This window comes from Kryptolebias marmoratus, linkage group LG5 (genome assembly GCF_001649575.2).
Source record: "Kryptolebias marmoratus isolate JLee-2015 linkage group LG5, ASM164957v2, whole genome shotgun sequence".
NCBI lineage: Eukaryota > Metazoa > Chordata > Actinopteri > Cyprinodontiformes > Rivulidae > Kryptolebias > Kryptolebias marmoratus.
Window position 1 is genome coordinate 22,279,729 of NC_051434.1, and position 21,860 is coordinate 22,301,588.

The window sequence follows — 21,860 nt, forward strand, 5'->3', positions numbered from 1 at the left end:
ATTTAAGTCTCTTTGACAACACAACTTACTCGAAGAAATGCAATTTCTTGGTTATTTTATTTCCTTTTGGTAGTGATGTGGGAAGGATTATTTTCTTTTCTCTAGTGTTGTTTCTACTATATGTGTCACGATCTATATTGACTCAGTCTATTAAGTTCTCCACTAATGTTTACATGAAAATATTTCATTGTCAATTTAGCTGTTTCTTGTCTTTGTTTTTTGAAAAAAAAAAAAAAACACAGAAAAATTAAAACTGATACACGTCAGTAAATACATTATAAGAATAGATAAAATACTGACAAAAAGACAAAAAAGAGCAAATATGTTTTTTCCTCTAAAGAGGTTCTAGTGCTAGTCCAGGACTGGTGCTAGAGTTGGTTCTTAACTGAATCGAGTTAAGAACCTATTTTTTTTTTCACAGCCAACAAACCAAGTCAGAGCTACATCATTACATCACAATAAATATATTTTCCAGTAAATGACTGATGCTCCCTCTTTTGTATTCTGAGTTTCTGTGGATAATCCAAGTGTAGAAAGACACTATATGTCTCTACACAATTTTTACACCAGAGTTCACAGTGTCAAGACCAAAAAGACAGCAAATAGGAAACAGTTATGTAAAATAATGCTTTTATTGTGAAGGGGAAGAGAAGTGTGTCTGGTGAGTATCTGCAAACAGAAAATTGACAGGTTATGGTTTGTGGGGGGGTAAGTGAAAGTTGTAAAGTTCTCCCTAAATTTGTTAGATTTCTTTTATTTCATTTTACTTTATTGCTGGAGTTTGCAAGCTAGACAAAACAGACATTTTAAATTTAGGTTAACAAAACAAAACAACTGAGCAACACCACGGTCTCTCTCCAGTTGTTAACAAAAAGAAGGCATTGAAACACAGTCAGATACTCAGATTCTGACAAGGTCAGGACTTGAGGTCTGCTCAGACGGCTTCTGTCATCCTGATCAAACGTTTTGAATCACTGAACTGTCCCCTGTAATGACAAAATAGAATAAAATTTGTTAAACCATTAGACTCATTTTTTATTAGATAAAAGCACACTTAAAATCATCAACATTTATTTTTCATATTTCATCATTATTTCATTATTTTTTTAATCAAATGAACAGATTCCATCTCTGTCAAAATCATGTTTTTTATGAGTCTTAAAAGAAGTGTAAAACAACCTGTCTCTATTGATAAGATGTCCCAAGAGAGTTAATCCTCAGAATGCAAACAATTTATCAAAAACAACGCCATTGTCTCAGTCATCTTTCAATGGTCCTGATCAGGACTCTCCACCTATCAGGAAGTATATTATATTATACAATTATAATTTGCAGCATATCCAGGAAGTCTATTGGTTCCAAGTGCTATTTTGGTTATTATTTTCATTGAAGTGTCTATTGTTTTTTAAAATGTTACATAAGAGTTCGGTCTGGTCTTGCAGGTTTAGACTCTTTTCATTTTTTACTTCTTGTTTCACTCTGACATTCACAGTTAGCTGGAAATAATTGGCTTAATCCACAGGTGCATGCCTTTATAATTATGCATTATGCAAACAATTAAACAACAGGTGGATTGAAGTAAGCTGCAGAGGTGATTCAATACTCACAAAAAGATGTGTGAGGTACAAGTTCTGAGTTTTGTTTCTCATGAAACAAAACTCATGACCTCCTTCATTACCTATGAAGGAAGTCTCCTTCATAGGTAATTTCTGTCTTTTATTACTAATAAAGGTAGCTATTATTGTTAATAATAACTATTTTATTAAGAACTTAGTAGAAGAGACGAGCATGGTGAGTGACAAAATAAGAAGTATGGAACTTTCATGGAACATAGAAACTAAAAATTATGTACAGAAAGGCTACTAATTGCATAAATAGTAAAAAAAGAAATTAAAAAATAAAGTGAAAAGTTCTCAAAAGGAAATGACAGTGTTTACTTGCATGTTTTGTTCTTAATGATTTTAAAGTTCTTAACTGAAATGTCCATCCATTTATTTTCTAACATTATTTTGTGTTTAGGTCACAGTTTAGAAGGTAACCCCTGACATTCCTCTGTCTAACAAGACCTTCCAGCTCTTTCTAGGGGATATCATGGTGTTCCCAGGCCAGAGAAAACACATAATATCTCCAGCGAGTTCTGGGTCTGCCCCGAGATGCCCTTCTAGTGGGACATGCCTGGAAATCCTTCAGAGGAAGAATTCCAGGAGGTATCCTGATCAAAAACTCTAACTACCTCAGCTGACTCCTTCTGATGTGATGGAGCAGCAGCTCTGAGCTCCCCCCAAATGATGGAAGTCCTCACCTTATCTTGAAGGCTAAGCTCAGCCACTCTATAGAGGAAGCTCATTTCAGCCACTTGTATCCAGGATTACATTTTTTCAGCCTAGATCCACACCTCTTAACTATAGGTGAGGGTTGGAACATAGATCCATCAATTAATCAAGAGCTTTGCCTTTCAGGTCAGTTTCTCCTTTATCATCACAGACCAGAGCAATGTCCTCATTTCTGAGAACAAGGCCCCGATCCGTCAATCTATGGCCCAGTCCCAATACTCACACTCCACCCTACACCCCTCTATGAAGCGTGTACTCAGTCGAAGTGCACTGAACGGTTCGTGTGCGCAGGTTACAAGCATGCAGACAATTGGGACAGTACAAGTTACATCATCGACTTGCGCTTCTGTGTCGTAACTATGACATCCAACAGGGCGGGGCAGTCGCTGTTTGTGACATTAACGCAGGGGTAATATTGTCCAGAGAGCGAGACCAAAACCAGACACAGAGACAACAGCTGAAGGTAAGTGTAATTTATTTACAGGTGTCTATTATAGATATATACAGGGCGATGTTCGTGGAATGATCTGCAAGATAAGAGGAACAGGGTGAGTCTTGGGTACCAATCCTAATATCAGCCGAGCACTGCAAGATGGCTGTTAATGTTCTTTTGTCCTTACAGATCCAGGAGGTGTCCAGCGGCGTGGAGGAGATGACGAAGGTGTTAGGTGATCCAGAGGTCGACGAGCCAGTAATCCTGTCCAGGTGAGTGTTCAGCGGTCCCAGGTAAGTATCCATGATAATCGTAGTCCCGAAGCGTGGCGAAGAACCTGAAGTCAAGGTACACAAAGAACGTAGTCAATAAATAATCACTTTAGGTTAGAGACTGTGGCTGAGAATCTAACCCAGCGAAGGTCTGGTCTCAGTTGGAGGCTTAAGTACTGGCAGTCTTCATTAACTGGAATCTGGATCACCTGTGAACAGAAGGTCTGGAGGAGCCGCCCCAAGGCGGGGCTAAAAACTCCAGATCCCTACAGTTTGGGTATTTCAAGAAGGTGCCAGTACAATTTTAAAAGTACAGTTTAGGTATTTTTGCTTTCCAAAATCATTGCAGGAGATATTTGGCTGTTTAAATGTGTTTTGTTATGACTTGTTGAATATGGATCAAAGTTTGATAGTATTCACACCTGTACAGCAGAGTGAAACAAGAATTATTTCAATACTTTATATTTGAAAAACTGCTTTTTTTATGACAGGTGCAGCTTGCTCTGTCACCACTGCCATATTTCCACCTTTTTATTCAAAACTCTTTCATTATCAATAAAGATAATTAAAAAAATAAAAAACGTCACATGCAGCAATGAATTGTGGGTAAATATTTTGCAGAAGTCTGCCTGGATGTGGGCTTAGCCGAAGGGCTGATGTAGTACACAAAGGGTGCGGTGCTAAAGAGCACTCCAGAGAATTGGGACACACTACGCTCTCAAACCCTTCAGCATGAACACACATTTGAAGGACACGAGGGTGGATTGAGAGTGCAAGTGCGAGTATTTGGACCGGGCCTATTTCTCACTCCATCCTATCTAGGAGTCATGTAGCATGTGTACAAGACTCTCAGATACTTGAACTTCCCCATCTGAGGTCAGACTCAGCCCCGACCTGGAGGGAGCATTCCACCTTATTTCAGTTACTATGGCCTCAGACTTAGAGGAGCTGACTGTCATACCAGTCACTTCACCCTTGGCTGCAAACTGCCCCAGTGCTCGATGAAGGTCAAGGCCTGAAGATGCCAACAGAACCGCATCATCTGGAAAAAGCAGAGATGAGACCCTGAGGTTCCCAAATTATACAGCCAACTCTCTACAGCTACACCTTGAGTTCATGTCCATGAACACCACAAACATTCTTTACCTGAAAGCTAAACAGACACAGAACAAGAGTAGTGAAGATAAAAAAGTGCCTATTTACTGTAATCATCAAGATGTTTCTCAATTTGTCACATGTGTGAGAAATCATTCAGTGAGGACAAGAACTGCTTCATGAAGTCAGACAAAACAACAGAAACTGATACACAACAAACACAAACAAATTTTCAGTGTCACTGGGTGTTGAAGATTGTTGTGGCGATAAAAAAGAAAGATAAGAGATATGTTCAATATGTTGGAGAAAGAAAAACCAACTACTCCACCTGACAGGAACTTTTTCAAATCACAAGTTAAACTGATCAACCATGACCAGTAATGACAAAAATGTATTTTTTCAAGTGGTAAAATAATTAAAATCACTGACAAAAATGAGATAGGTATCCAGAAGGTATTATCCAAATTGGATGTATTTTGACCCACGTTCAGGCCAGTGATGGTATATAACTGATTTGAGTTGCAAAGAGCTGGCATGTCTAGAATGGGCACCAGAAGATATAAGTGGTGCCGTCACGAGTGGAGCGACAGTGTCAGACAGTTATTGAAGCATTTGATGGTGAAAAGTAAGTAAATGTCAGCAGACACAGAGGATGTCTTGTAAATGCATTAGATATCGTTACAAGTACTAGATGGAGTTTAATAGTTTAGTTTGGTTTAAATTTATTTGACAATGACAGCATAAAAAACAATGTTGCATATTAGAACAATGCTACTGTTGTGCTGTACAGAGGTTGTCAAGAAATAGGCTAATTTGCAAACATTGTTTGGCCTTTTAAATTAAAGTCAGCAATAAAACTAGTCATTTCACAGATACAAACACAAGTTGATGCAATAAAGGACAAGAGAAAAGAAGGAACTTATATAATAGAATAAAAGATTATCCAGTTATAACTGTATAGGTTGGTGTCCATCAGTGTTCTTAGATTTGTTTTTGTTTCAGTTGAGAGCTAAAAACTGTAACATTTATTTAAATTTATATTGCTGTTGGTAAATTGTTTCATATCTAAATGAAAAGAAAGATTTTTCAAATGATGTTTTCTACCTCACTGTCCTCTAGTCTCCATTAACTGCACCCCTTGCTGGAGCTTCTGGATTGCTGTATTTTACAATGATCCTCTGGAACAAGGCCATGAGACACATATATGTATATATATAAAACAACAGCCAGCCCACCCAATTTGTTCCACATGGGCAGTTCCACTTTCACTTCAAGCTCTGGTCCTCTACCAGAGGCCTGGGAGCTTGAGGGTTCTCCTCTGTATCTTAGTTGTTCCTAGGACTGCTCTCTTCTGGACAGAGATCTCTGAGGTTGTTCCTGGGATCTGTTGGAGCCACTCTTCCAGTTTGAGGGTCACAGCACTGAGTGCTCTGATGACCACTGGTACCACTGAGGCCTTGACTTTCCACAACTTCTCTATTTCCTCTGTCAGCCCTTGGTTTTTCTCAAGCTTCCTGTGCTTCTTCTTCCTGATGTTACAGTCACTTAGGACTGCTACATCTATCACCACTGCTTTCTTCTGGATCTTATCTATCACCACAGTGTCTGGTTGGTTAACCATCAGCTGTTTGTCAGTCTGGATCTGGAAGTCCCACAGTATCATAGCCCTGTCATTTTCCAAAGTGGAGTCTCCCACTTTGACCGTGGGACCTTTTCTTGATTAAATATGTATATATTATGATGGCCGACAGGTGCAAACATCCAGCAAACCAGTTAAATGTACAGCAAATTGCAAAACGTGCTGCTAACAGTTAAAAGTGCCACAAACAGACAAATGATGAATACTCTAAAACACAAACACAAAAAACAAATGCTAAGAAATAATGCAACAAAAGAAAAATGCTGCAATCACACAAAAAAAGCAGAAGCAAAAGGAAATTTGCTGCAACAACCAAAAACACTAAAAAACCCCAAAAACACCAGCAAGTAAGAAGCGCTGTAAACTCTCTCCACAAAATGGAAGACCAACAGGGGAACTTAAGGCATCTTCTTGCTGTTTCTGGCAGTTTCAGTGGAAGGGCTGACAGTGAGATGTCAGTCAGCTCACCTCCTTGTTTTCCTAATTTTACACATCAACAAATTACTAAACCAATGCCACTTAAATAAAAATGAATAACCTCCATGTCATGTGAATTTCTGACCAAGAGTTAATGTTGAAGTATTTCACTAGACTGAACTAACAGGACACACCTAATTGTATCTGATTTTAAAGCTTTTATATATTTTTAAGAAAATGCAGTGATGAAAAACACAGGCATCTTAAAGGCGCATGACAGTGTAAACACTGTTGAGGACTTCCAAAATTAAGATTTTTGTGAGTAAGATGAGCCCAATTTTACATGTACTCTGTCATACAAGTTCACAGATATACACTATTATTATTATTATTATTATTATTATTATTATTATTATTATTATTATTATTATTAATAATAATAATAATAATAATAATAATAATAATAATAATAATAATAGGTAAGTAAATTCAGACCCATTTATTTACAATGACAACCTGGACAAGAGGCAGTAACAAAAGTGCACAAAAAGCAATTGTAAAAGCAGAAAATACAAAATCAGCTTTTTTTAGACAGACTATACAGAATTTAAAAAATAAAGATAAAAAAAATGATTAAAGAAGGATTGTGAACAATAAGAACAGTGACTGTAATGAGTTGACGAGTTTTGTTTTGGTTTTTGCTTTGTCTTGTATTTAGGGATGTTTTGGTATTTTGTCTTCTGGGTTTTGGTTTTGTTCTTGTCTTTGTTTTTCATTACTCACTTGCCCTCAGTCTGCTCTTGCTTTTCTGTCACGCCCATCTCCACCTGTCTTATATCCTCGTTACTCACCTGTGCCCACTTCTCCTGATTTTCCTCTGCTTTATAACCTGGTCTTCTTCTCCACCTCCCCGCTGGTTCATTGTTTGATGTTGATTGTTCTTTGCCTCAGGTACGTCCATGGTTGCTGTTCGTCTCTGGTTTACCTTGCCCTGTCTTGCCTGCCGTTTTTGGATGTTTTTGTTATAGTTTTTTGCTGTCACGCCAGCCCTTTGGTTTCTAGTTTTGATATTTAAATAAATCAGTTTTTATTTTAAAAGATGAGTCTGTGTATTGGGTTCGCCATGCTCACCTCGAGTCCTGATAGTGACAAGCTTTTCAGAAGTAAAAACAAGTACAGAGATCAAGTGAACACATTCTTTTAAAGACAGAAAATTATTGAGCTGATCTTTTTCCATTTTCAGAAGTTTCTGACCTTTGAACAGTACAACCTTGGTCAATGTCTGACGAACACTCTTTTTAATATGAGGAGTGTAACCTGGCTACATGTTTTTTCCTGTTGGTGTAGAACTGTTAAGTAAGAGTTTGAGGATGTAAAAAAAGGCAAAGTTTAAATCTCTTTGTCTCCTTTGGGAGAAATTAGCCTTGGACAGAGGGGTTACACTGCACAGGCGCATAACATTACAAGGTTAATAAATACATTGATAAATTAATAAATTCATTAACAACCTGCTGCAACACATGATCCAACCTCTGAGTACCTTATTGAAGAACTGAACTCATTAATCGGGAATTAGTTATCTTATTCATAGTATAATTACTTATCGTATACTAAAAAACAGTAACTTTTAAAGCCTGTTTTTAACATTTAAAAAGAGCTTCTTTTGCTTCCCCTGCTGAGTCTCCATCTTTCCTTCATGATGATAAAATTCAATTTGTTGCCTGAAGGACATCTCATCAGTGGTCAGGTTGCACAGCTGGAAACATCTGGTGATTGTTGAGTCTTTACTTTTAGAGCGATCAGCCTGGTGATCTGTCAACAGATTCTAGTTTTGGTTTATTTATAAAGAGCAAAGTCACAACAAAAGTCGTCTGAAGGAACTGTACAAAAACATTCACATACTGTTATGAATTCAAGTGTTTTTGTTTTTTGCTTTTGGGAGGATTCAGAGTTTTTGTCTCCGCCCTGCTGGCAGTTCCTACTACTCTTCCTCCTCAGCTACAGCCTATCTCCCTGATGAGCCTAATCAGTATTTAAGCCTTTGCCTCGATTCAGATCTTTGCTGGAGCATCGACCCTTATGGGTTAAAGACTCAGCCTCAGACCACTGTGTATCTGAAAGAAAGTTTTTGCTACATTGACCTTTGCATTGTTGTCCTTCCTTCTCTGTCTTAGGAACAGCTGTTCTGGCTTTTTGTAAATACCTGCCTATCTGGATCTTTGGACGCACTTACCTGTCGGACTTACCTGGCACTGGATTTCTGGATCTGCCCCCTGGAACTCGCCGTCTCCACGTCTCTCCACACTCCACACCTGTAAGAAAGAAAACACAAACTATTACCTTTGCTCTATTACTCGAAACTGAATCTGTACCCGAGACTCACCTTGATCCCTTCCTGCCGTTTCAGATCCTCCTGGCCACCTTGTGCGATTGCACTAATTTTGGACACCTGTAAATAAAATCACTTACCTTTTACCTTGTCTCCGTGTCTGGTTTCCGGTTCCACTCCTACGACAAAATCCTGGTTTATGTCAGTTTTATGTTTTGCTTTTAGGGGTTATTGTTTCTTTTATTGTTATTCAGTCATCTGGGTTTTGGTTTAGTTCTTGTTGTCTTTGTTTGTTGTCATGCCACACATGCCCTCAATCTGCTCCTGTTTATCTGCCACGCCCATCTCCACCTGGCAGCAATTGTTATCATTCACCTGTGCCCACTTCACTTTATTATTCTCAGTGCTTAAAACCCAGTCACTTTATCCACTACCCTGCTGGTTCATTGTTCTTTGTCCCTGTTATGACCCTGGTTTTTCTCTTGCCTTGCCTGGTCACGCTTTGCCTCATCCTTATTTGTAGTTTCGGATGTTTTGTTTTAGTTTGTTTTGCTGCCACGTCAGCCTGTTGGTTTCTTGTTTTGTTATTTTAAAATAAATTTCGTTTCTTGACTATGAGTCTGCGCTCAGGGTTCCTCTCGCTCTGCACGGTTCCTGACACATACATTATAAAAAGCCAATTAGTAAAAGTTATTTATCTAAGGAAGCTAGCAGATTGCATTGAATCTTCACTGTGTCACAGTCTCCCATTCCGAGCAGCATGTTGTCAACAGTGAAAAGGAAAAACTCCCTTTTAACAGGAGGAAACCTCCAGCAGAACCAGGCTTAGGACAAGCGGCCATCTGCTTCGACTAGCTGGGGTTTGAGAGGACAGGAAAGAGATGGAGACAAACACAAAATAACTGGTCCAGGTGTAGTTTATTTTAGAAGAAAGACAAAGAAAAACATGTTAATCATAGAAATAATTACAATAGAGTAGGTAAGGACAACACCAGAGTGAGGAAATGTGTCAATTTGTCCTTCATCAGTCTAAGCCTATAGCAGCACAACTGAGGAATAACGCAGGAAAACCAAGACAACCCTAACTATAGGATTTACCAAAAAAGGATAGACTTAAGCCAAGTCTTAAAAGTTGATAGGGTGTCAGCCTCATGGACAGAAACTGGAAATTGGTTCCACAAGAGAGATGGTTTTTCTGATTTCCATTTTGAATGAGAAAGACTAAGGATCAAGGACTCCAAAGGATTATAACTAATAATTGGTTTAGTATTAATCAATAATCCTGACTGAGAAATAGTATCTACTCCTCCACCTCAACCTGTTGTTCTAGGAACATCAAAATAATTAGATAATTAGCAGGAGTAGATTCATTTGGAGTGGATTCAAATTTGACAAATAAATGTGCCATATTAAATTATTTAAATTAATATTTTATTGCAGCTGGAGATTTATTTACATATCTTAATAATGATTCAACCATGAAAAAAGCTGTTTTATGCAATGTACCTGTAAGTTGTCATCCAGTTGACAGTTCTTTTCATATTACACTTGTGAGTGCCTCTGAGGGACATGGTGCACTACAATCACAGGACATGAAAAAAAATCAGCTGGTCCAGATGGCTTGGAACCTTTTTTCTTAAAACTGGCTGCTGATTTTATTGCTGAGCGTTTAACTCATATTTTGAATATGTCTTATCAGAAATATAGTTCTAAAAGTTTGGAAATCTGCATTTGTCCTTCCATTATTAAAAGGAGGCAAACCATCTATTGCGAGCAATTACATACCAATCTCTAAATTATGCGTTTTGGCAAAGGTGTTTGAAAAAATGGTCTGTGATCAACTGAATGAAGACTGAATACAATCTTTCAAATCCTTTTCAGTCAGGTTTTAGGAAGCAGCATTGTATAGCTACTGCTGCTCTAAAAGTTTTAAATGATGTGTTTAAGGCACTGGGCTCTAAAAAGGTTTGCATTGCATTGTTTATTGATTTATCTAAGGCATTTGACACTGTTGATCACAAAATTTTTTTATATATCCTTACAAAAATAAGTGTTTCCAATGAAGCAACTTCTTGGTTCACAGATCATGTGGCTAACAGAACACAATGTGTACAGATGGCTTGAGAAAATTCCAGTTTCCTCATGTTAAAATCAGGTGTACCTCAAGGTTCTGTTTTAGGACCCATTTTATTTACAGTTTATATTAATGCATTGTATGACAATTTGAATGATGCCTCCCATTATCTCTATGCAGATGATTGTGTAATTTATTGTTGTTCAAACTCAATTGCTCAGGCATCCAAGTTTTTACAAGCAGCTTTTGATAAATTACAGATTCGTCTTGTGCAACAAAAATTGGTCTTAAATGCTGATAAATCTAAAACGATGCTTTTTCAAATGTATCAATTTCATTGGAGGACATCCCTCAGATAAGAAATATTCAAAGTCAAGTCCTTGAAAGTGTCTCTAGTTAGTTGGTTAGTATATGGGCTTAATCATTGATAAGGAGCTTTTTTTCAAAATTCATGTGAACCATCTTATCTCCAAGTTGGGGTTCTACTATAGAAATAAATCATGTTTCTCTGCTATAGCCAGGAAATTCTTGATCACTGCTATTTTGCCTATATTAGATTATGGTGATGTTGTTTATAGATGTGCTTCAAACAGCTGCCTTCAGTCCTTGGTCCGGTGTATCAGTGTGTGGTTTGTCACCAGTTGTGGCTATATTACCCACCATTGTGATCTTTATTCTAATGCTGGCATGTCTTCCCTACACATTAGATGAGATACACACTGGTTGCTTCTGGTGTATAAATCCCTAATTGGCCTGCTTCCTAATTATTTAAGCACCTTAATTCAGAAAACAGAAATAAATTATGCTTTACGTTCCAAAGATTGTTTACATTTTTATGTTCCTTGTGTGCGAACTGAAAAGGAAAAGAAAGCTTTCATTTTCTCTGTCCCCTCTGCTAGGAATGCCTTGCAAGATGAACTAAAACTATCTGAGCTATCTGAGCAAGATGAACTAAAACTATCTGAGCTTGTCTTTAAATGTTTTTAAAGAACTTTATAAAAAAAAATCGACAACACAGATCTTGTCAACAATGTTTGTCCTCGAAGTTTTAAATCATGTTTTATTTGGTATTTTAACAGCCCTGTATATTAATAATTTTACCTTGTATACATTTGCAAAGTTTTTGATGTTATTTTAGCTTACCTGTGTTGCTTTTGTATGATGTGTGCTGCTGGCTTTCTTGGCCAGGTCACCCTTGTGAAAGAGGTCATGATCTCAACGGGTTTTATCTGTTTAAATAAAGATCTAATAAAATTTACACTAACAATATTCTCCTGTTGTATCCAGGTTTCTCTTAGACAAAATAAATCAATATGATGATCAGTTATCAAATCATTAACTAACAGAGACGTACAGGAGAGAGATCTTATGTTCAATAATCCACATTTAATGATTTTATTTGTTTGTTCTGGTAAAGTAATTGTGTTTATTTTTATAAGATTTTAATGATTTTTTTTCTAAAGATTTTTGGTTTATTTAATTTTGGTTATGGGCGAGCTGACATTGTTTCAGTGCGGGTTTGGGTGGGTAACAGAGGAGAAGCAGCAGAGAGGTGTATAAGACTATAACTCTGCTTCCTGGACTGGACCTTGGGTTGTGAATGACTTAGCTACAACCACAGCAAATATATCTCAATATCTGCAAAATTCAACGATGTGCAGCCATTCTTGTGTAGACTAAGGCTGATTAACTGTGGCAGCTATCTTGAGTTGGGTTGACTCCAAAAGTTATACAGATGTAGATGTCAACCTTATGTTTACTGTATGAAACTTTCATTCAAAACTATTTAGTGGTTCAAGAAATATTTTACTAATAAACAAATAAAATTGAATTTAGTAGGTAATGGCAAGATTTTAAACAAAGATCTCACACAATCAGTGAGTGCTCAGAAAATAAGCTGGTGATCAGTCTTATCTTTATCATTTCTCAACATAAGCTCAGTTTCATCACACCACGTTTGAACTCAATATTTGTAAAATTGACTGAGTTGTAGCCAGTTGTGTTTTTTGTGTCTTTGTTGAGGGAACACAAAGACCCTAACAAAAAATAACAAAAAAAGAAATTGTCAGCTATTTTACTGACAATAGCATAACAGAAAAATAAATCATTACTCAACTTAATTTAACATTCTGTTCAACTGATACAACAGAAAAATATCTATTTTATAAAGAATCTGGAAAAATAAAAATTATGATCAGACTCCAAAAGCTCAAAGGTTTACATGTAAGTTTTGTTGACTCTTTCTAATAACTCAAAACAGATTTTGGAAGGCTTACATGTTTGGGGTGGTGGAGGTTCTAAAAAACTAACTTGTTTTTATTTCATTTGATTTTGCCAGGATCTGTGTTTTGTGGTGATTGGTGGTTTTGTGTGTGTGTGTGTGTGCTTCCTGGTGGGCGTCTCCTGAGCAGGTGACGGATGCCTCATCACCACTCCTCTCACACCTGTGACTGATCAGGCTGATGGGAAGTTGAGGAGTATTTAAGGCTGCAGTGAAGACCAGATCAGTGCTGGAGCATTGTTTACCATGCGGTAAAGTGCAGAGCCTGTGAGAGACTTAGCTGTGTTTTTTGTGTACTCCCTGTTGTAATCCAAGTCTGTTTTTGTATCTTCAAACCTGTGTTCAGGATTTCCTGTCCATTTGGAACCAGTCTGGTCTGCCTTCAACTGCCTGCCGCCTAATTAAGTACTCACCTTCTCAACTGAACCTGCCTGTTCCTGCTACTACTGCCTCCTGGATTCCAAGACTGGTCAGTCGCTTTCTGAATCATCACCTTACCTGCACTCGGGAAAATACTCACCTCACCTGGACCTCGCTCTCTGGAACCTACATTGGACCATCGCTGGACAAGGATCGATGTCATCATCTCTTCTGTATTCTGGACTCGTACCTGTTCAGTAAGAACAATCACAAGGAATATTACCTGTGCCATACCTGCTGTTCCTCTCCTCACCGATCCCATACTCACCTCATTCTCTGCTCCTCAGGTCCTGGCTCCAGTTCCCCTCTGTAAATATTCCTTTGCACTGTAAATAAATTCACTTCCCGTTACCTGCTGGTTTCTGCGTCTGTCTGTTGCCGAACTGCTCGCTTGGGTATAATCTGAAACCTGACATGTTTATGTTTAATTAGTACTTGTGTTATTTTTGTTTGTATTCTTGGGCTTACTTTACTACTTTGTGTGTGCCGGTTTCAGTTCCTAAGTCCACTCCTGCCCCACCCACTCTCACTTGTTCCTGCTTACCACCAGGTGTTTGCCATTGTGTTTCATTAGCACTCCCTTTGCATTGTCTGTTCCCTTGTCTCCTCAGTCAGGCATTGTGAGTTCAGTCATTGCAGACAGGTTTCTCCTGTCTTCCCGAGCTCTCTGTGTTCCCAGTCTGTTTTTACTGCTGCCATGTCAGCCTTTTATTTAATGAATATTTGAGTTTTCACCTGAGCTTTCATGTGCCAGCCTGCACTCTGTGTTCACCCCCACAATCCATGACACATTTTCTTCTGAACACTGAGGACAGCAAATAACTAGACTATAATCTAACAATGAAACACAGCTTAAACTAACTCAGTTAAAATGTAACTACTAGTGTTAATGAACTGGAAAACCATAAAGCACCTTATTTTTTTAGGCTTACAGAGGCACCAAAATGCAAATTAATAAGGGTTTTGATTTCTAAATATTTATTGCTACTTGTGTTTTGAAAATTTTTACTGTGGAGGATGGGCCATATAAGGGGAAAAACTTTATCAACTCATCTTGACATCAGTTCAGGAATGTTCAAAAGGAAAACCGAAACGGGTTTCATTAGTTAAACTGTAATTTAAGGCAAAAGTCATGAGGGCTAGTATTAACCATCAAACACATTATACAGTCTGGTTCAGAACTCTCAAAGGAAATTAAATTGAATGAATTAGAATATTTCCTCCCTGCTGACAATGTGTCTGTTTGACTTTAGGTGAATATGAATGCCTTTAGACAGGAACTCAGGTGGTTCAGCTAACAGTATAACTGACAGGGAAGGAGGTACATGTAACAGTAGCACTACGAGTTGCTATGGTCCACTTTAGGGGGTCTGACATCATAATACCAGATTCTTCCATGTTTAAATATGAGAAATAAGGATTAAAATGTATGATTACAGATAATATGGAATATAGAATTTTACCCACCCAAACTGTTGTTTTTAATATTTTTTTTGTTTTTTAGGATTGTTTTGTTTTGGTTTATTTATTTATTCATTTATTTTGGTAGGGGTCTTAATTTTGGGGTGAAACTCTCCATTTCTCTCCATAATTTGAACCACAGACTCATCAGTAGGACTCTTTCTTCAGCTTGACGGCCTCTCTCACACAGGGTGTTCACCACCGAGTTTGAGGATGGCCGCCACGAGAGGCACCAACAGCCTTGCGGCCACAGCTCAGGGCAACACGATTATCTAAAACATATGGCTGGAGATCAGATGACACAATTACAAAGTCTATCATCGATCTGTGGCCTAGGGTGTCCTGGTATCATGTGATTATGTTCTTAATGAATGGCAAAAAGACTGTCATACCTGGGAAACAAACTGGAACCCTCAGAAACACTGTCCATAGGGTTACCGTGGAGGCAGAAAACATGCTGAATTAACTTGGCAGTCTCAAAGGTGGATGGTAATTTTGAGAGAGAGACAAAATGAGCAGCTTTAGAAAACCTGTGAATGGTGAATGGCTGCTGAAGCCATGGTGACAGGGGAATTTGGAATTATGGATCCATTGTAAAATCTGAAATTTAACTGAACTGGGGGCGTGTAGCTGGTCTGAAAGTCCAGTCCCAGAATTGGGTTCATCTTTTTGAGCGAGTCAAATAATTTCTGATTTCCCAGGTGATCATACCCACGGTAAAGGTGAGAGGAAGGATGTGGACCTGAGAGTGAGTTTTCTATGTGATTCCTCATAGTCTTTCTTTCTGGTCCTGAGAGTTTATATAACCTGCTTGATGGGAGTAGAGCACCAGAGAGAAGATCAATAGAGCAATCATGAGGTCCATGGGGTGGCAGAGAGAGAGCTCTTTATTTACTGAACACAGAAGCCAAATCATGATATGCCAGGGGAATCTGTGAGAGGTCAAGGATCTCTGGGATGTCTTTTTTTTGGTGTTCTCTCTATTCTTTTGTCTGACCAATTTATATTGGTTTTTTTGTTGTTGTTTTTTCTGCTCTCGGCAAAGGCAGACTTGTTTTCTTCTCTGCGTTACCTCCCCCCTCTCCCCACAGGATTTCTGCTTTTTAGACTTGGCGGTTACCTGGCGTATCATGAAATTTAAAAGACGCTGGCAGCTGTTCTGTTCTGCCTGGCTTGTGTGAAGGAATGTGCCGAGCAATGAATGCTCAGACTCAGATGCTATGCGAACAGAGGCGCATACTGGATGCAACTCTTGTGTGGACCTTGGAACTTGCTGGCTGAATGGAATTGACCTTGGAGACGTTACCAGCTCGGCCTGGCATGAATGACCACATTAATTTGGCCGATTGAAATCGCCTTTGGGATGTACCAGTGAGACTCTAAAGTAGACAGGAAAATTAATGGCGCCTACCTGACTGAAACAGTTCTGATAGCTGAATCTGGCTCCATTGAGTCGGTCTTGGAAGTCTGGCTATCTCAAACTCTCCTGGATGCTATGTAAACTCGATGCCCTTCTCCCCCAGGACATCTGTGGATCTATGCTGGCTCCCCTCCCAAGGCTGGCTGATACAACTTTCCATCACTTTCAGAACTATGGCAGGGAGGCCTATCTAGGACAGTATTCGTGGGCATACCTCTACCCTAAACTCAACGTCTCCACTGGCACCCTCTCCATTCCTCCCTCCCTCATTCCCTCCACACACACCCTCATAGCTCCAGCCCTCCCTCCTCGTATGTCTGTGTTAAATGTTGCTCTCTCCCTTACTCCCTCCTCCAATGTCTCATTAGCAAAATTGAATTAGCCTAACCTATAACTGAATCAGCATTAGCGTAGTTGAATTGGATGAAACTTCAGTTGAATTAGCTTTAGCAAAGGTATAGTTTATCTTAGTCTGTTCAGCTGAGGTTCTTAAATCATAATTTATGTTTATGTTAGCTTTTATTATATCTTAGTTTGGTTTTCCTCAGTTTATCTTTGGTATGACTTGTTTTAGATAAGTTTAGTTTAGCTTTTTGTATCCTAGTTTCTGAGCTGTTTGTTTTGCTTTTGCTGTCATTGTGTGTGTTTTCATGATGACGCTGTATTTTTGTGTTTTCATGAAGTAAAGCACTTTGAACCGCCTTGTTGCTAAAAAGTGCTATATAAATAAATTTGACTTGACTTGACTAAACCTGAGTTCTCTAACCATAGGAAACCCAAAAGTAATGTAGGACAAGGACCTGTTTGTGATGATTACTGGACGTGACCGGATAGATTTTTTTCAACCTTGCAAGTAATGGTGGTTAATGTTTGTCCGGGGAGAGCTGCAACAGGCAGTGGCTGCTGAAGAGGAAAGGAAGGCACTTGTAATTGCATCACCAGATATTGGCTTGTTAAATTTGCAGATGGTGGCAATAATGACAAGATCAAAGGGATTTAGCATGGCTGGACTCTTGAGGAGGACATGACAAGGAACAGGAGGTCCCAGGTGACGGAGCTGCAGAATAACTGGTAGACATGGGACTGCAGCAGGGCAAGACAATCTAAGTAGAAACTGTAAGATGGGAGAAATCTCAGTTGTAAGTCCTGGATTAGACTGCAGATTGTTTCTAGACACTGATGATAAATGGGTATAGCCAACATAGCTACTTTTGATGATAAAGTTTTCTTCAAAAGAACATTAACAAAAAGTTTCCACCTCCGATTTGTCTACCCAGAGATAGCACCAATCAGTCCAGAAAAGGTGAATTGATATTCTGCTACCTGAGGGGAAACTGGCCAACGACATGGGAAGACACTGAGTAACAAGACAAACTGAACACAAGAGACCACAAAATAAAAGATCAAGTAAAAACATGGTAAAATGTAAACATTATTACAAAAGGGAAAAAAGAAAACTAACCAACAACAAACACAAAAACCCTGGATCATGACAAAGAGATCCAAATGCAGTACTTTTTTAAAAATTCAAAATATTTGTTATTGTGAAAAGGGCCCTGAAATGAATTACCAAGAGGTCTCCAAGAATTAGCAAAAGAAACATAGATTAGGCAAAAAAGTAAGAAACATTTCAGCCAAACAAACAAACAAACAAACAAAAAAAAAAACAGGGAATGCAAGAAAATCTCATCTTATACTCTCAAACATTAATAACTGTTCTCAATCCCATTAAAATATTAATAAATATGAATATGCATTATCAAATAGAAAATATGCTATTTTTTTTCTGAGTACTGTTGGCACATGCCTTTGTGCTTTGTCCTTGGTTAAATTTATATTCAGAAAGTAGGCAGGTGGTGAAAATGGTGTGTGTGTGTGTGTGGGGGGGGGGGGGGAAATTTATTGTTTTATTATTAACTAAGTGTAAAATCCCTGGATAAGGAAGTAAGGTGAATTTCTAAATACCATTTGGTGAAACATTGACTCAATGGTCCTTTATTTATGAGAATCATTTTAGGATTTGTCTACAGAAGTACATCTGTTCATTCACCTTCTGAAAGGACAGGAAACATTTTTAGTTTTTAGGTTCTTGTTTTCCAAACTGAAAGACGAGTTCCTCGCTTCTGAATTTATGGTAAAAAAAAAAACAACAACATTTTTTTCTTAGTATTAATCTTTTCATTGTTGAGTTTGTTGAGGTTAGAAATATGGGATTCAGAGGAATGGACGAGACCAAGTAATTGATATTTCATATTACGTCAAGGAGAAGGACTTTCAGTTGACCTCGAAAAGGTTCTGGCAAACAGTTTGACTTAGAAAGGGAAAGTGCCCCCCCTGTCTCAGGCAGTGCTTGGACTGAGTGGGGAACTGCTGACCCAGACTTGGGATCTTGTTGAGTGGTGGAAATAGCACTTCAAGGATCTCTTTAATCCGGCCACCATGCCCACCTTTGAAGAGGCAGAGTCTGGGCACTCAGGGTAAGATGAGTCCATTAGTATGGCTGAGGTCACCAAGGTAGTCAGAAAGCTCACTGGTGGCAGGGCGCCAGGGGTGGACAAGATTGGCCCTGAGTTGCTGAAGGCCCTAAATGTTGTGGGGCTGTCATCAATCAATCAATCAACTTTATTTATATAGCACATTTTAAGAACCACAGGGGTAGCCAAAGTGCTGTACAATGGATAGATAAAAACAGTAAAAAGGAAATAGATAAAACAAATAAACAGACAAAAAAGATAAATAGATAAAAAGAGACATACACATACGGGCAGTGGAATGAAATGCCATGCTTTCTAAAAACAGAGCCGAGAGGGAGAAGGTAGAGAGCAAATAAAAGAGGGCCAAGGATTGAGCCCTGGGGAACCCCATATGGAAGAGGAGCTGTGGAAGACACAAAATTGTCAATTTTTACACAGAAACTCCTATTAGTCAGGTAGGACTGAAACCAATTGAGGGCGACACCCTTGATGCCCACACAGTGCTCAAGACGAGAGATTAAGATATTGTGATCAATGGTGTCAAATGCAGTGGACAATTCTAAAAGCACTAAAGCAATAAACTTTCTAGAGTCTGTTGACAAGAATATATCATTAGAAACTCTCAGAAGTGCACTCTCTGTACTGTGGAGGGCTTTGAACCCAGATTGAAACGACTCAGTGATACCATTGTCCTCTAAAAAAGGTAACAACTGGTTGTAAACAACCTTCTCTAGTTGGGAGATTAGAAATAGGCCTGAAATTGGAGCAAAGAGAGGGGTCAAGGCCTGTTTTTTTTAAGTAGAGGACGTACAAATGCATGTTTAAAAACCCCAGGTACTATACCTGAAGAAAGACTAGTATTGATAATCTGAAGCACATTTGGCCCAATTACCTCTTTAAACAAGCGAGGTGGGATAGAATCTGCAGGGGAGCCAGAGGGCCTCATGTGGCCAACTGTGTCCTCAAGAAAGGAGAAAGACACCGGCTCGAACTGATCAAAAATAGACGAGCAGTGCAAAGGGATAGAAGGGTCGTAGGAAGGCTGAGAGATACAAGCTTTAGTTGACACAATTTTATCAGTGAAGAAGTTAAGGAAACTTTCACAAATTTCAGTGGAGGAGTCAAAACCAAGAAACTTGGGAGCATGGAGAACAGTATCTATGGTCATGACAAGTCTTTTCAGTGTCACATGGAGGAACTTCATCACAAGCTGTTGACATAATTTCCATCTATCCATCTTCTGTTACTTATCTGTGGTTGGGTTGCGGAGGCAACAGGTCCAAGGTAGTGCTTACCTACCAACAAGGTGAAAATATTGCATTGTGCTTTTCCAGACAACATTCGTGTGACAAGGCTTGGCAGATTAGGATTCAGAACACGCAAACAACAACAAAGTTTTAAGGATTTTATTAGTAGCAAAACGCTATCTGGATTACCTAAAGCCTGGACCGGAGCTTCGGCGGGGCAGCAGGGGATCGCCCAGACAGGTAAGCTAATTGCACTTCCTGAAGTAAAGTCCTTTGAGAAGGGGGCAAGGCAGTAATCAGAGTCCGGGGGCAGGCGAGGGTCGAGAACCAGGAGATCAGAGATCGGCAGACAAATCCAGAGAAGCACTAACCAGAAAGCGAAGTCCAGAGAGGGAGAGAAGGGTCCGTTTTCCAAAAGGCTGAGTCCGAGAAGGTTTCCGACGAGGAGCAGGCAGTGGTCGAGGGTCATGGTGCAGGCATGGGTTCTGTAACGTGGCAGGCATGAACTGTGATACGCTGGACATTTACTCGGATGAACCTTTCAATAATCTGGCAACTGAACTGTGGGCTGTGGACTTAAATACAGGAACAGACAGGTGAAGCTGATGAGGTTGATTGTGGTGTCATGGTAACGAAGGCGTGGCAAGGGCTGTGGAAACTACTGGAACTGTGAGCAGGAACAGTGAAACTGTGACATTGTGTAAACTATGTATTACCCATCTGCTTAAAGAGATGTCTTGTTCACATGAATGGAGGTGTGCATTATAAGCAATTCAACCTGGAGAGACTCACACAAAGAAAAGCTGCAAGTAGATAGTTTTATTAGACATGAAAGAATTAAGGTTTTGGCGGTCGGACCCAGAGGGAAGATGAAGGTTCTGTGAATAGGAATAAGCTTGGATGAGAAGTTTAGGATTAGGATTAGAGGTGTCTTCCCCAGGCTGAACACTGGTGGTGATCGAAGAGAGGAAGGAAGCTTGAAAGAGCTGGGAAAATAAGGGTGGAGAAGGGGTGGAGGTGGGTTAAAGTTCGGCTGGTAAACAGATGAAGCCATGGATGGAGGTCCTTTTAAACCAAGGCTTGCTTGATAATTGGTTAAGACGAGGCGTGGTCTGATGCTGATTATCAGGTTAACCAAAATTGTCAAAGGGTGAGCAGCTCCGCGAGAGACAGACACAGGAGACCAAGGTAAAGGTAAGTGATTTTATTTACAAGGTGAAGGTCCGGATCTGGAAAGGAGGAGTTATGGTGAGTATACTGTTGTTTAAAAATGGTCGTAGTTAGAATTTGAACAAGAGAGGTCTTTCTTACAGTTGGGTGAGGAAGGCTCGGCACAGAGGGGAAGGATCCGGGTTCCAGTGGTGAATATTTCCGGGTGAGCATTTCACAGGTGGGTAGGTTTCCGAGTAGGACGGAGGCAGACAGGCACAGCGCAGATCGGATCAGGCGAGTGGCTCTTGGGTAAGTCCTTCGACAGGCAGGTAGTGAAGATCATTTACGGGCAACTTCGGGAGGCAAAACTCTGAACACACAGGAGGTAAACAGGTTAACAGAACACAGGTAACAAGAAACTCTGAGCGGCTGAGATGCTTTACCCAGGAGTAAGCGATGCTTCAGCAAAAATCTGATCTTCAAAACAGCCTTATAAACCCAGAGAGCTGATGAACATGATCCACTGCAGCTGGCGGTGATTAAGCTGCCGACCAATCAGGAAACAGGTAGGTAGGAGCAAACAGGTAGCAAAATTCACAGAATGCCTCACTGATAGGCTGTGGTAGAAGTGCATGACACAGCAAATCAATGATGCAGGAGTGGCTGAAGTGGGTCTTCCAATTTGAATTTATGCTAGGCTCTATAACAGCTGGGTATTAGGTCTAATGCTGGAGATCTTTTGAAGTTAGAATCTGAGTCCTCCTCCTCTGTATAAAGTTGATCTTTCTTGTTTGGCATAAATGGCTCCCCCCC

General features: G+C 39.4%; 1 protein-coding gene and 1 long non-coding RNA gene across 2 annotated transcripts in view; one reads left to right on the forward strand and one right to left on the reverse strand.

The window, feature by feature from the left end:
- The window catches only part of LOC112451524 (histone H3-like), a 269,127-nt gene that overhangs the window by 241,991 nt on the left and 5,276 nt on the right, over positions 1–21,860 (reverse strand). The gene's annotated exons all lie outside the window — the stretch shown is intronic.
- Positions 2,954–8,937, forward strand: LOC112449850. The gene is made up of 3 exons (XR_003038396.2): positions 2,954–3,038; positions 8,364–8,503; positions 8,597–8,937. It is a non-coding gene; the product is annotated as an uncharacterized LOC112449850 (long non-coding RNA).